Source organism: Nannobrachium achirus (genome assembly GCF_963921795.1).
Source record: "Nannobrachium achirus genome assembly, chromosome: 12".
Taxonomy (NCBI): Eukaryota; Metazoa; Chordata; class Actinopteri; order Myctophiformes; family Myctophidae; genus Nannobrachium; species Nannobrachium achirus.
The window spans coordinates 4691512-4706511 of NC_137832.1; positions in this window are offsets into that span (position 1 = coordinate 4691512).

Genomic DNA, 15000 nt, shown 5'->3' on the forward strand with positions numbered 1-15000 from the left:
CCTGTGCAGAGCAGCTTGCAGTCCCCTTCACACATCTCTTCAATCTCTCCCTGAGGACGGGGAGGGTGCCACAGCTGTGGAAGTCCTCCTGCATCGTCCCGGTGCCTAAGAAGACCCGTCCCTCTGCCTTAAATGACTACAGACCAGTTGCTTTGACCTCACAGGTCATGAAGGTCTTTGAGCGGTTGGTACTGAACCACCTGAGACCAAAAGTTAGTGAACATCTGGACCCCCTTCAGTTTGCTTATCAGGCCAACATCGGGGGCGATGACGCCATCACCTACATGCTCAACAAGGTCCTCACCCACCTCGAGGATCTGGGCTGCACAGTCAGAATCATGTTTTTTGACTTCTCCAGCGCCTTCAACACTATCCAGCCTCTTCTGCTTGCGGAGAAGCTCGCGCTGATGGGGGTGGAAAGGGGCCTGGTTGCATGGATTACGGACTACCTCTCGGGCAGACCGCAGTACGTGAGGCTGCAGAACTGTAGATCTGATGTGCTGGTGAGCAATACGGGTGCGCCGCAGGGTAGCCTACTGTAGTCTCTCCTTTCCTGTTCACTCTCTACACTTCTGATTTCCGCTTCAACTCCAAGACCTGTCATCTACAGAAGTTCTCAGATGATACTGTGGTGGTCAGCCAGATCTCTGGTGAAAACACAACTGAGCATGATGGTGTGGTGAAGGACTTTGTGCAGTGGAGCGAGGCCAACCATCTCCTGCTTAATGCTAGCAAGACCAAGGAGATGGTCGTGCGCTTAAGACTAATCGTGTTCCCCCGGTGCCTAGCACCATAAACAGAGAGGTGGTGGAGTTTGTGGACAACTACAAATTCCTTGGAATGCACCTGAACAGCTCTTTGGACTGGTCTGACAACGCTGAGGCGATCCTCAGCAAGGGGAAGAGCAGGCTGTTCCTCCTGAGAAGACTGAGATCGTTTGACGTGTGCAACAAGATGCTTCAGATGTTCTACCACTCAGTTATGGCTAGTGTTCTCTTTTTTGGAATATCTTGCTGGGGGGGCAACAACAGAGCGGGTGACACTGCCAACCTCAACAGACTGGTGAGGAAGGCGGGCTCTGTCGTTGGGTCCTCCTTACAGGGGGTGGAGGAAATAGCAAGGGTGCGTACAGCTAGGAAGCTGGTCGCCATCTTGGAGAACTCCTCCCATCCCCTCTACCCTGAGATCTTTGGTTACTGGAGTATGAGAGGAAACAACCGCTTCCGCTACCCAGGACGGAGGTGCGAAAGACTTGCAAAGTCCTTTGTGCCGGTCGCTCTCAAGCAATACAACGAGACTCATGATGGTCGCTTGCCAAGGCCTAATAGGATTACCTATAGGACAACTGTTACCTTGCACTACTGGAACAAAAGTTGTACTGACTCTGACCTCTAACGTACTTTTCCCTGAGAGTCTTGCTGTGGCTCCCTTTATTGCTTAAAAAAAGAAAACAAATATATATATATATATATATATATATATATATATATATATATATATCTAACATATAATTAGAGAGAGAGGTCAGTCAGTCAGTCAGTCAGTCGGTCACAAAATGCACAAAATGCATTATCTATTCACTCGCTTCAGCGACTGATCTCAAATTTAACATGGCATTGGTCATTAGCATTATACACACGGTGACGGAGCCCGAATTTCATTTTTCCCAAATTCTAGCGATTTATTAGCGTTTCTTCACTCTACAGCTCTACAGCCTGTTGTCAGGGTTACGGTCCGTTCCTCCAGGCCATGGGATCTGTAGCCCCGGGCCCACACACACCTCTCTCACAGTTAGGAATCTCTCTCTCTCTCTCTCTCTCTCTCTCTCTCTCTCTCTCTCTCTCTCTCTCTCTCTCTCCATGGGTCACGCATGCAACGGGTGATGTGTGTCTCATCTTCCAACGGGTATAGAAAACTTATGTGGAGCAAATACATCCTCATACTTCTATTCACCTAATTTTGCTGTTAAATTATTTGTATCCATCATAAATATACACTCCTCCATGGGCTGCTCCTTACATTATGTTGCTCCCACATATTCTCACGCACGCACCATGCAGTTACAGTTACTTTCGCCAAAACCCACACTCTGCACATATTTTGCAGCACATATATTCGAACGGGTAAGGTCTAGTATATATATATTCTTGACTTATTTGCACTGACTTTGGTCACTTATTTTCTGGCCCTGCACTATTGGGTTGTGTTGGTTGTACTGTGTACTATTGCTGTGTTGATATGGCGGTGTGATACTTGTGTTGCATGACTGCATTGACTAGCATTGACTGTTATGTGCACTTTTTTTTTGTTTGGCACTGTTTGTTAAGTTATGCTTTGAGTATAGCTCTTTTGTGTGTGTGTTTGTGTGTGTGTGTGTGTGTGTGTGTGTGTGTGTGTGTGTGTGTGTGTGTGTGTGTGTGTGTGTGTGTGTGTGTGTGTGTGTGTGTGTGACGTGTCACTTATGAGCGTTGAATGTTTCGTGGTCACTTTATGTATATATTCTTTTTTTTTGCAATAGCTCTTCGACACTTTGTTTATATTTTCTTTTTTTGTGCTTGCTCTTTGGACTGTACACTACAGTACTCTTTTTCTTTTTCTTACTTCTTTGTAACTTGTAACCTTAAACTGCTGTGCTGCCTCTGGGCAACTGAATTTCCCCCGTGGGATAATAAAGGTATATATCTATCTAACTCTGGGGGAGCCCGGGATCGAACTGGGAACCCTTCAGGAACCCTCTGTGTTCTGGTGCATGTCTAAAGACAGTTTCTCTACTCCTGAGCCACTGCTGCCCCATCAAATGATAAACATCTCCAACAAGAGTGAAATGAACCAAACAATAAATAAATGTACAGTCTGTCTGTCAGTTTGATCAACATGTCTCCCTGGTAACTGTGATGTTTAATAAAAGAATAATTCTGATTCTCTCTCTGTCTGTCTGTCTGTCTGTCTGTCTGTCTGTCTGTCTGTCTGTCTCTCTCTCTCTCTCTTTCTCTTTCTCTCTGAAGAATCATTCTGATTGGATGCTGAGTGAATCAGGAAGTGAAATTCAGGTTTGACCAAGCCCCCAGAACGGCTTGTAAACATTGAAGCGGCCGAAAGCTGGAACTTCAGGCGGGGTGAAACATACATGCACGAGCATAAGAGCGCGCCGCTGGGGTCTACAATAGGGTTCAATGGACGTCGACGTCGTTCGTGACGTCATTACGTCTCGACGTCAAACATTTTGGCCACTAGGTAGTGGCCAATTTCCCCCAGAATGCACCTGGATTAGCTACTTCCGCATGCTTCAAAACGCCACTGAGCACTTGCATTGAAATGATAGCTGGGGGCGGAACTGGTCCGCTCTCTATTATTTTTGCTTGCGACCAAAGGTCGCATATACTCTGAGGAATCGTGTCGCTTGAGTGTCCTTCCTTCCTTCCTTCCTTCCTTCCTTCCTTCCTTCCGAATCCTCGTGACCGTCCTTCCGTATCCTCTGTGATGTCAGTGTGATGTCAGCGAGTTGTGACATCACTTCCTGTACAGGGCGGCTACACGAAATGTGGATAACACTATATATGGAGATAGTCCAGTCCATCATGTCATATGGGACTACCGTCATAGAAAGTAGCCATTGTTAGGCCGGAGTCATTGGCTGTCTAAACATGGAGATGTGGATAACACTATATATGGAGATAGTCTAGTCCAATATGTCATATGGGACTACCGTCATAGACAGTAGCCATTGTTAATCCGGAGTCAATGGCTGACTGTCTGTACAGGAAGTGATGTCACATGACATACTTTTTATGCCGATATATGAGTCCTAACATGGAGATGTGGATAACACTATATATGGAGATAGTCTAGTCCAATATGTCATATGGAACTACCGTCATAGACACAGCCATTGACTCCGGCCTAACAATGGCTACTGTCTATGACGGTAGTCCCATTATGACATGATGGACTGGACTATCTCCATATATAGTGTTCTCCACATTTCCATGTTTAGGCCCCATCGCTCACACCCTCGATGGGGTTGGCGATAGGGCCTTTCTGTGTGGAGTTTGCATGTTTCCCCGTGTCTCCTAGGGTTGATACCCTCACAAAAACATGAACAAACTCCCCCCAGAATGATAACAACTAGAGAAATTGCAATTTGGGAAATTGCGAGTGTGGTTGCATAAAAAGTTACATAAAAAAAGTTACCTTACTATATATGGTGTTTCCCATTCAAAGTCAATGGGAAAAGTTACGTCATAAAAGTTACTCACTATATATGGAGTTTCCCATTCAAGTCAATGAGACTAAGAGTTTTGAAAAATGCAAAATTCCCCAGAGTAATAATGTGGTTGCCCTGGCAACCACACTAACTAGAATCGTCAGAGAAACACTGTGGTTGGCCAGATAGTCAAGAATTGGCGCGCATGTCACCCTGAGGTGTCTTACTAGTATATATACTCTATGGGTTTGACTGACACACACACACACACACACACACACACACACACACACACACACACACACACACACACACACACACACACACACACACACACACACACACACACACACACACACAGTGTCTTGTGTCATTTAACCCCATCAGAGCAGGGTTGTAGGCTGAGACCTTCTGGAAGGATTCTCACCAGGGCCTGGATGGCTTTGAACTGGGATTATTTGACCATAGCCGGGGAGCCACAGGCCCAAAAGCTCAAAGAATAGGGTTTTACCTGTGACGTCATGACATACTTTTTATTTTTGTTTTTTCTATTCATTTGGTCATTAAGGTACACAGAATGAGAGGCCTGCTCTGCCGGAAACTCTGCGAAAAAAGGTTATGGCCATTTGTATATTCACTCCATCGACTTCAATATACAGGAAAGAAACACACCAAAAAAATATGCTTTAAGTAGCATGTGAGGGGTCAAACTAGTGGTTCTTGATGATTCTGAATCCATTGCAAGCATTTGTTTTGCATGAAAAACATTCCTTGGGCTAGAAAACGGACCAACATAACGGTGAAAAGTGATGACTCATCACTTTTCACAGGTTTGAGATGCTGAAATCTAGCCCAAGGAATGTTTTTCATGCAAAACAAATGGTTGCAATGGATTCAGAATCATGAAGAACCCTTAGTTTGACCCCTCACATGCTACTTTTTGGTGTGTTTTTTTCCAGTATAGTGAAGTCAATGGGAAACTTTTTTTCGCAGTGTTTCCGGCAGAGCAGGCCTCTCATTCTGTGTACCTTATTGACCAAATTAATAGGAAAAACTAAAATTTTGAGTATGTCATGACATCACAGGTCTTCTCTCATTTTGGCACAGTGGCTCCCCGGCTACCAAATAAAATCAATCAATAAATCACATCAGACTGTTAAGCCATGTTTCCATAAACTTATTCGAATTAGGGAAGCGAATTATCAGAAATACGCATTAAGACAAAGCGAATTTAGCATGTTTCCATTTGCGGGTGTCATTCGAATTAGCGACGGTCGCAATTAAGAGAGTTGATCGGGCTGATTTTTTTCAGACCGAACCTGAGCACTGCACCGTCTGCACGTCTGACTGCTGTGACTCGGTCGCTGTCTAGTAGTGGGAAGAAGGGGTTATCAGTCATCATCATGGCCCCAAATAACTTTTAAATACATTACAATTGGCGACGAGTCTCTTACGAAATTGGCAAGAGTTCCTCTCAACACATAAAGCTACCGGTTCACCGGGAAAACGGCGGTCGCGTCGCTGCACAGTGCTCATCCTGCAAGTTTCAGCGTCCTCTGGAAGGTCAGGTGGCCGATCTGCAAGCTCACAACGCGGCACGGAGACGTGGGGTGCGTTCGGAAATGCGCACCCCGAACGCACTCACGTATTAGTTTGTATTGGCCAGTGCGCTCAGTGCGGCATTTCCGAACGCACCCGTGGATGCGAGCTGCTGTGAGCTTGTAGATTGGGCACTTCAGGCACCGTGAGGCACGCAACACCGTGTGATGAGGAAGGGTTCGCCACCGACTCCGGGAGGTGAAAACGGGAGGAATTTACACACGGTCCGTGTCACGTACTCCGTGTGTAACAAACAACCGGTTTGTTTTGTGGGCTAACGCTATACCATGGACGTAAAGCGGCAGGGGAAATGGACCTAGAACGTCATAATCTATTTGCATTTATTGTCTGACCCGTTTCCATTCACTTATGCGCATTTAGTTTATTCAATAAAGGCTCAAAATCCTCCTCCTCCAAGCGGATAACTTTTTTTGCGGATAATGAAAGTTTATTCGCATTTTGAAGTGTTTCCATAAAAACATTTTGCGAATAAGCCGTTAATGCGCAAAAAGTGGCTTTATGGAAACGCCACTATAGACTAGCTTTACTACCTGATTAGTCTGTTAGGATATTCTCTTTGGATGTTATTTTAGTTTTTCTAGCATAATTTCTGTGTTGTCATTTATTGCTGTGTGAAGTGCTTTGTAGTTATTTTATAACTAACTGTTACCCCTATCGTTATTTGCGTACACGACAACCAGTGCTATTGCTGGTGTACGGCACCAAATTTCCATGGCCCACCATATGGATCCTGTGGGCGTGAAAAATAAGGGGGTGGGCTTTGCATGTTCTCTGGGACCCCATCTACGTATGGACGCCACTTGATCGCCCATCAGCCGTCTGGATGATCTTTTATTCCTTTTTATGTGTTCCTTATTATAACTGCTAGGAATCTTGCAGTTCAAGCACATTTCCACAGTGTGGCAGGCTATTTTCAAAGCTATTGGAACAGCCCACCGTGTACAGACAGAATCACAATCTATTGCCCGTGTACAGTGCATGATCCAAACTTGTGAGGGGCATAAAATCTGTAATAAATTGCTCCAAACATATTGTAAAAATCTAAAACTTCTGTCCATCCATATTCAAAGTAAGCCGCATGTAGGCAGTTGTCCTTCACGTATTCATATATATTTAATGTATTTATTCCATAAATATTTTTTGGGTGAGGGGGGCTCAACCCAATACAGCAGATCTACAAGCACCTCGCAGATCTACAAGCACCTGCCAGGGACACAGTTTGGTTGGCCTGTATAAGCCTTGCTGTCAACACACTACTACACCAACCATCACCTGCCTACCAATCAGGTCACCAAGCCAGGTGTGGTCAATTAGTGCCTGTCTTTTGATCAGTGCCTCCTGCCAAGTGGCCTCAGTCTTTCTTTGGAGTTCACTAGGAGAGAAGCATGTTTGAGCTCAGAGCAAAGTGTGTTTGTTTTCCATTTGGACTTACTGTGTTTTGTTGGTGTGTTTGCAACCAAGACCAAAGGAATAGCATATGCTCATCGCCTAACTTACAGGGCAGTACTGTAGTATAGCCTAGGCATGTTCATGACTAAAAACTAGGGCCCGTGTACACAGTGGATAATCCCATCAACGAGGAGCTACAGGACTGGCGGGAGCCTTGAGCAGCCAGGTGGGGACCCCGGGTTTCCAGGGGGTCCCTGGCTGGTTCCCAAAGTGTGGTTTGGGGACCCCCAGGGTTTCCATGGCTGGTTCACAACAGCCTAGTACATTTCATGGCTGGTTCCCAAAGTGTGGTTCGGGGACCTCTGGGGGGCCCTACAGGGTTTCAAAGGGGTCCTTGGCTGGTTCCCAAAGTGTGGTTCGGGGACCTCTCTGGGTCCCTGAGGGGTTTCTGGGGCCTTGGCCTCGGACTGCAGAGTCCGGGGACTACCGATCAGGGACCACCTCCGCTCCTGTCCGACTTTGGGGCCTCGGCCTGGGACTGCAGAGTAGCCAGGGACCCCCTGGAGTTCCGGGGACCCCCGGGGACCACCGCCAAAAAGCTAAAAAATGACCAAATGATCCCCCCAAAGGGGCTGCTCACAGGGAATTCCCGGGGACCACGACTCCTGGTGCTCCGGAACGACGCACCAGGTCGCGCCCCTAGTGGAGGACCCCCCGCCACTGCAGCGCAAATAAAATGCTGTAACTCGATCTAGGAACGACCGGGAGAGCTGGGGCCGGTACCCACGCGTCCGCCTCGGTGGCCCGGAGACGGCCGTTCATAGACCACCTAGGGTCTGCCACCTAGTGGCTGACCCCTGCAACTGCAGTCCGCTAAAAAGGCTTTAACTCGGCCCCGGAGCGACCGGGAGAGACGGGGACGGCACCCAGGGGGTCCCTAACGGCAGGGCCACCGCCTGGGCCCCGAGGGACCCCTGGAGCTCCAGGGACCCCCAGGGACCCCAGCGCCACCGGGAAAAGAAATATGGAAAATACTCAATTAGCCGATCTACAAGCTATTGCTCCGGATCCAGCCTACTGTAGGCTAGTGAAGCCATCTAAACTCTCCACTTCCCTAATCTATTCTCCCACTGTGCTGGACTTGGATGTGCTGGGCTGTGCTGGACTATATCAGGCTCTGGTGGGCTGTTTTTGGCTCTGGTGGGCTGGGCTGGGCTCTGGTAGGCTATACAGGGCAGTACTGTAGTATAGCCTAGGCATGTTCTGGTGTAGATGGACACTAATATGGGTATAAGTAACTCAGAGTGTACTAATGGAACCAAATGGACCCTACTAATGGAACCAAATGGACCCTAATATGGGTATATGTAACTCAGAGTGTACTAATGGAACCAAATGGACCCTAATATGGGTATATGTAACTCAGAGTGTACTAATGGAACCAAATGGAGCGGCCCTGCCATGAACTAGAAACACCACATAGTGTTGTCTTGTATGCCTGTTTACATCTGCCCACACTCATAATAGTATGTCGGTCCGTCTTTAGAACACGAAGGGTTCCCAGTTCGATCCCGGGCTCCCCCTGAGTTAATGTCGAAGAGTCCTTGAGCAAGACTCTGAACCCCTAACTGCTACTGATGAGCAGGTTGGTGCCAAGCATGGTTTCCTCTGCCATCGCTGTATGAATGTGTGTGTGTGAATGGGTGAATGTAATGAATGTGTGTGTGAATGGGTGAATGTAGTGCACAATCTATGTAAAGTGCCTTGGATAAAAGTGCTATATAAATGCACCATTTACCATTTATGGGATAGGTCAGGGGTCTTCAATAGGGGGTCCGGCACCCCTAGGGGGTCCTCAGAGCTACTGCAGGGGGCCCTGTTGTAACAGAATGTGTGATAGGAACGTCTTTAGTTCTGTTGTAACAGAATCTTTGTGTGACGGGAACGGTGTACATTACACCCCTATTCTGAGGGAAATAGCAGATCTACAAGCTTGAGCTTGCAGTCCGGCTATTTTAGGCAAAGAGGTTTGATGTAGAAGTAAAACATAAGTGGAGACCAAGTACAGCCTTGTTAAGCATTTCATGTCATGAAAGGTGCTCTACAAATAATGTTTATTACTAGTAAGACGCCTCAGGGCGACATGCGACCTTGCCAGGGTCGCGCCAATTCTTGGCCATTTGGCCAGTGATGTATATCGGACCAGTTACCCATATATGGAGATCCATGTACTGTATATAGTACATCCCTTTTATGCCCATACATGGAGATCCCTGTCTGAACCAGCCACACAGATATGGGCCATGTCTTGGCCATCTGGCCAGTGATATAGTATATATCAATGACATCAGGGATCTTCATACATGGGCATAAAAGGGATTCTGGGAATACCCATATATGGACTTTTACATAGGTGATGTCACCTATGATATCACCTGTGATGTCACAGTGATGTGTCTGGTGTAGTGCTGTGCACCCTGGTCTGGCCTATTCAAGCCAGGTCCAGCCTGTAATGGCCTGGTGGAGACATCTAACTACCCCCCTTCCCTGGTCTATACTCCTACTTGGCAGGACTGGGCTGGACTTAGGTGTGCTGGAGCTCTATTGGGCTCCTGTGGGCTGTATTGGGCTCTGGTGGGCTGTGCTGTGCTTTGCTGGGCTCTGTTAGGCTGTATGGGGCAGTACTGTACTATAGCTTAGAAATATTCATGTAAAACTATTGGCTGTGGCGTGCACACAAAATCATGTGGTAACTCAATATGGTTATTGTGAGGCTGAAGATGCTTTCCATCATAGTGACATGCAGAAAAAAACTGTCCATATAGTATGGTTTACATAGAAGTCATGCCTTAGTGTACACGGCCAATAATTTTACATGAACATGCCTAGGCTATACTACAGTACTGCCCTGTATAGCCTACCAGAGCCCAGCGCAGCCCACCAGAGCCCAAAACAGCCCACCAGAGCCCAAAACAGCCCACCAGAGCCTGATAGAGTCCAGTCCAGCACAGCCCAGCACATCCAAGTCCAGCACAGTGGGAGAATAGATTAGGGAAGTGGAGAGGTTGGATGGCTTCACTAGCCTACAGTAGGCTGGATCCGGCTTGAATAGGCCAGACCAGGGTGCACAGGACTGCACCAGACTCCACCAGGCTGCTCCATACTCCAGCCAGCTCTGTAGATCCTGTGTACACGGCACTCCTAACTCGAACGGTCAAGGGAAAGGGTAGTTTTAGGCGTCAAAACGGGCCCTTTGTCCTTAAAATGAATAAAAAAATCTAAAAAATATGTTTTGTTTTAGGCCGGACACACTTTTCATATTTGAAGCATGCCTGATCCGATGGAATGGGTTTCGTGTCTCTCCGACACTTTGAACCCTTTACGATTGCGAAAAAGACACCGAAACCCGGATTTCTGTCCTTAAAATCAATAAAAAAAATCTAAAAAAACCTGTTTGTTTCACGCAGGAAACACTTTTCATATTTGAAGGATGCCTGATCCAATGGAATGGGTTTCGTGTCTCTCCGACAATTTGAACCCTTTACGATTGCGAAAAAGACACGAAATTTGCACGCCACCAACACGATTACACATTCTTTCGGATAAAATACACTTATTCTGACTTACTTTTTGACGCTGAATCCAACAAACCCGGTCTCGTGTCTCTACGACACTCCTAACTCGAAAGGTCAAGGAAAAAGCCACTGTGATAATAACAATAGTTAAGCCGTACACGATAGGGAGTTCCAATAGAAAAATATATGCCTCGTGTACAATATAGGCTCGAAGTACACGCGAGCGTACACGCCCCCATAGTTATAATGGGGCGTGTACGCTTGCAACAGGGTGTCGTGTACGGCACCTGTGCCGACTACAATTTCCCAATGGAGGGCAGCAGAGAGCCATTTGTTGAGATCTAATAGGCCCATCCACATGTTTTACAGATCTAATTGGCCCATCCACATGATTTGTAGATCTAATTCCATCAGCAGTTCCATACCATGATTTGTAGCTCTAAATCCATCACCTGTCACATCCACATGATTTGTAGATCTAATTCTAAAACCAGTCACATCCACATGATTTGTAGATCTAATTCTAAAACCAGTCACATCCACATGATTTGTAGATCTAAACCATACCACAATTTGTAGCTCTAAATCTATCACCTGTCACATCCACATGATTTGTAGATCTAATTATAAAACTAGTCGCATCCCCATGATTTGTAGATCTAATTCCATCGGCAGTTCCATACCATAATTTGTAGCTCTAAATCCATCACCTGTCACATCCACATGATTTGTAGCTCTAAATCCATCACCTGTCACATCCACATGATTTGTAGATCTAATTCTAAAACCAGTCACATGATTTGTAGATCTAATTCTAAAACCAGTCACATCCACATGATTTGTAGATCTAAACCATACCAAAATTTGTAGCTCTAAATCTATCACCTGTCAAATCCACATGATTTGTAGATCTAATTCTAAAACTAGTCGCATCCCCATGATTTGTAGATCTAATTCCATCGGCAGTTCCATACCATAATTTGTAGCTCTAAATCCATCACCTGTCACATCCACATGATTTGCAGATCTAATTCTAAAACCAGTCACATCCACATGATTTGTAGATCTAATTCTAAAACCATTCACATCCCCATGATTTGTAGATCTAATTCCCACCAGAGCCCATTATTATAGCCTTCCAGAGCCCAGCACAGCCCACCAGAGCCCAAAACAGCCCACCAGAGCCTGATAGAGTCCAGCACAGCCCAGCACATCCAAGTCCAGCACAGTGGGAGAATAGATTAGGGAAGTGGAGAGCTTAGATGGCTTCACTAGCCTACAGTAGGCTGGATCCGGCTGTTATAGGCCAGACCAGGGTGCACAGGACTGCACCAGACTCCAGCAGTCTCCACCGGGCTGCTCAAGGCTCCCGCCAGTCCTGTAGCTCCTCGTTGATGGGATTATCCACTGTGTACACGGGCCCTAGTTTCTACATGCCTTAGTGTACACGGCCAATAGTTTTACATGAACATGTCTAGGCTATACTACAGTACTGCCCTGTATAGCCTACCAGAGCCCAGCACAGCCCACCAGAGCCCAAAACAGCCCACCAGAGCCTTTGTGACAGGTGATAGATTTAGAGCTACAAGTTATGGTATGGAACTGCCGATGGAATTAGATCTACAAATCATGGGGATGCGACTAGTTTTAGAATTAGATCTACAAATCATGTGGATGTGAAAGGTGATAGATTTAGAGCTACAAATTATGGTATGGATTAGATGGATTAGATCTACAAATCATGGGGATTGGAATGGTTCTAGAATTAGATCTACAAATCATGTGGATGTGACTGGTTTGAGAATTAGATCTACAAATCATGTGGATGTGACAAGTGATGGATTTAGGGCTACAAATTATGGTATGGAACTGCCGTTGGATTTAGATATACAAATCATGTGGATGCGAATGGTTTTAGAATTAGATCTACAAATCATGTGGATGTGACAGGTGATAGATTTAGAGCTACAAATTATGGTATGGAACTGCCGATGGAAATAGATCTACAAATCATGGGGATGCGACTAGTTTTAGAATTAGATCTACAAATCATGTGGATGTGACAGGTGATAGATTTAGAGCTACAAATTATGGTATGGATTAGATCTACAAATCATATGGATGTGAATGGTTTTAGAATTAGATCTACAAATCATGTGGATGTGACTGGTTTTAGAATTAGATCTACAAATCATGTGGATGTGACTGGTTTGAGAATTAGATCTACAAATCATGTGGATGTGACAAGTGATGGATTTAGGGCTACAAATTATGGTATGGAACTGCCGTTGGATTTAGATCTACAAATCATGTGGATGCGAATGGTTTTAGAATTAGATCTACAAATCATGTGGATATGACAGGTGATAGATTTAGAGCTACAAATTATGTTATGGAACTGCCGATGGAATTAGATCTACAAATCATGGGGATGCGACTAGTCTTAGAATTAGATCTACAAATCATGTGGATGTGACAGGTGATAGATTTAGAGCTACAAATTATGGTATGGATTAGATCTACAAATCATATGGATGTGAATGGTTTTAGAATCAGATCTACAAATCATGTGGATGTGACTGGTTTTAGAATTAGATCTACAAATCATGTGGATGTGACAGGTGATGGATTTAGAGCTACAAATTATGGTATGGAACTGCCGATGGAATTAGATCTTCAAATCATGGGGATGTGAATGGTTTTAGAATTAGATCTACAAATCATGTGGATGTGACTGGTTTTAGAATTAGATCTGCAAATCATGTGGATGTGACAGGTGATGGATTTAGAGCTACAAATTATGGTATGGAACTGCCGATGGAATTAGATCTACAAATCATGGGGATGCGACTAGTTTTAGAATTAGATCTACAAATCATGTGGATGTGACAGGTGATAGATTTAGAGCTACAAATTGTGGTATGGTTTAGATCTACAAATCATGTGGATGTGACTGGTTTTAGAATTAGATCTACAAATCATGTGGATGTGACTGGTTTTAGAATTAGATCTACAAATCATGTGGATGTGACAGGTGATGGATTTAGAGCTACAAATCATGTGGATGTGACAGGTGATGGATTTAGAGCTACAAATTATGGTATGGAACTGCCGATGGAATTAGATCTACAAATCATGGGGATGCGACTAGTTTTAGAATTAGATCTACAAATCATGTGGATGTGACAGGTGATAGATTTAGAGCTACAAATTGTGGTATGGTTTAGATCTACAAATCATGTGGATGTGACTGGTTTTAGAATTAGATCTACAAATCATGTGGATGTGACTGGTTTTAGAATTAGATCTACAAATCATGTGGATGTGACAGGTGATGGATTTAGAGCTACAAATCATGGTATGGAACTGCTGATGGAATTAGATCTACAAATCATGTGGATGGGCCAATTAGATCTGTAAAACATGTGGATGGGCCTATTAGATCTCAACAAATGGCTCTCTGCTGCCCTCCATTGGGAAATTGTAGTCGGCACAGGTGCCGTACACGACACCCTGTTGCAAGCGTACACGCCCCATTATAACTATGGGGGCGTGTACGCTCGCGTGTACTTCGAGCCTATATTGTACACGAGGCTTATATTTTTCTATTGGAACTCCCTATCGTGTACGGCTTAACTATTGTTCAGTTTAATCAGACACAATTCACAAATATTAATCCAATCTTTTGCAAAACACTAAACACACTTTGACACTCTGTTACACAATGATAAAAGTTAAACAACTCTACAGTTATCATTCAGTTATCATTCAGTTTTCAGTCAGTCAACAACTATAAATGTTTCAACATTGTCTCTAACAATGTGATCAAACCAGTTGGACAATATAGTCCATGGGCCATACGAGTTGTCGGTATCAAAAAGGTGGCAAAGGTTACCATGCATTTTTGAAAAGCTCTATATCTGTAGATTATATTTTGGTATGATAACCCTTTCTTAGACACAGCTAAATTGGTGTTATCAGCCGCTAGAGTTGGTGTCCCATTAACTTTACATTACAGGGAAAAAAAAATCTAAAAATTTATCTGCTTTAAGTAGCATAAGAGGGGTCAAACTAGGGGTTTTTCATGATGCTGAATCCATTGCAAGCATCTGTTTTGCACGAAAAACATTCCTGGGGCTAAAACAGTCCCCACAAAAGTGTGAAAAGTGATGACTCATCACTTTTCATCACTAAACCATAGTCTTGTGGGAC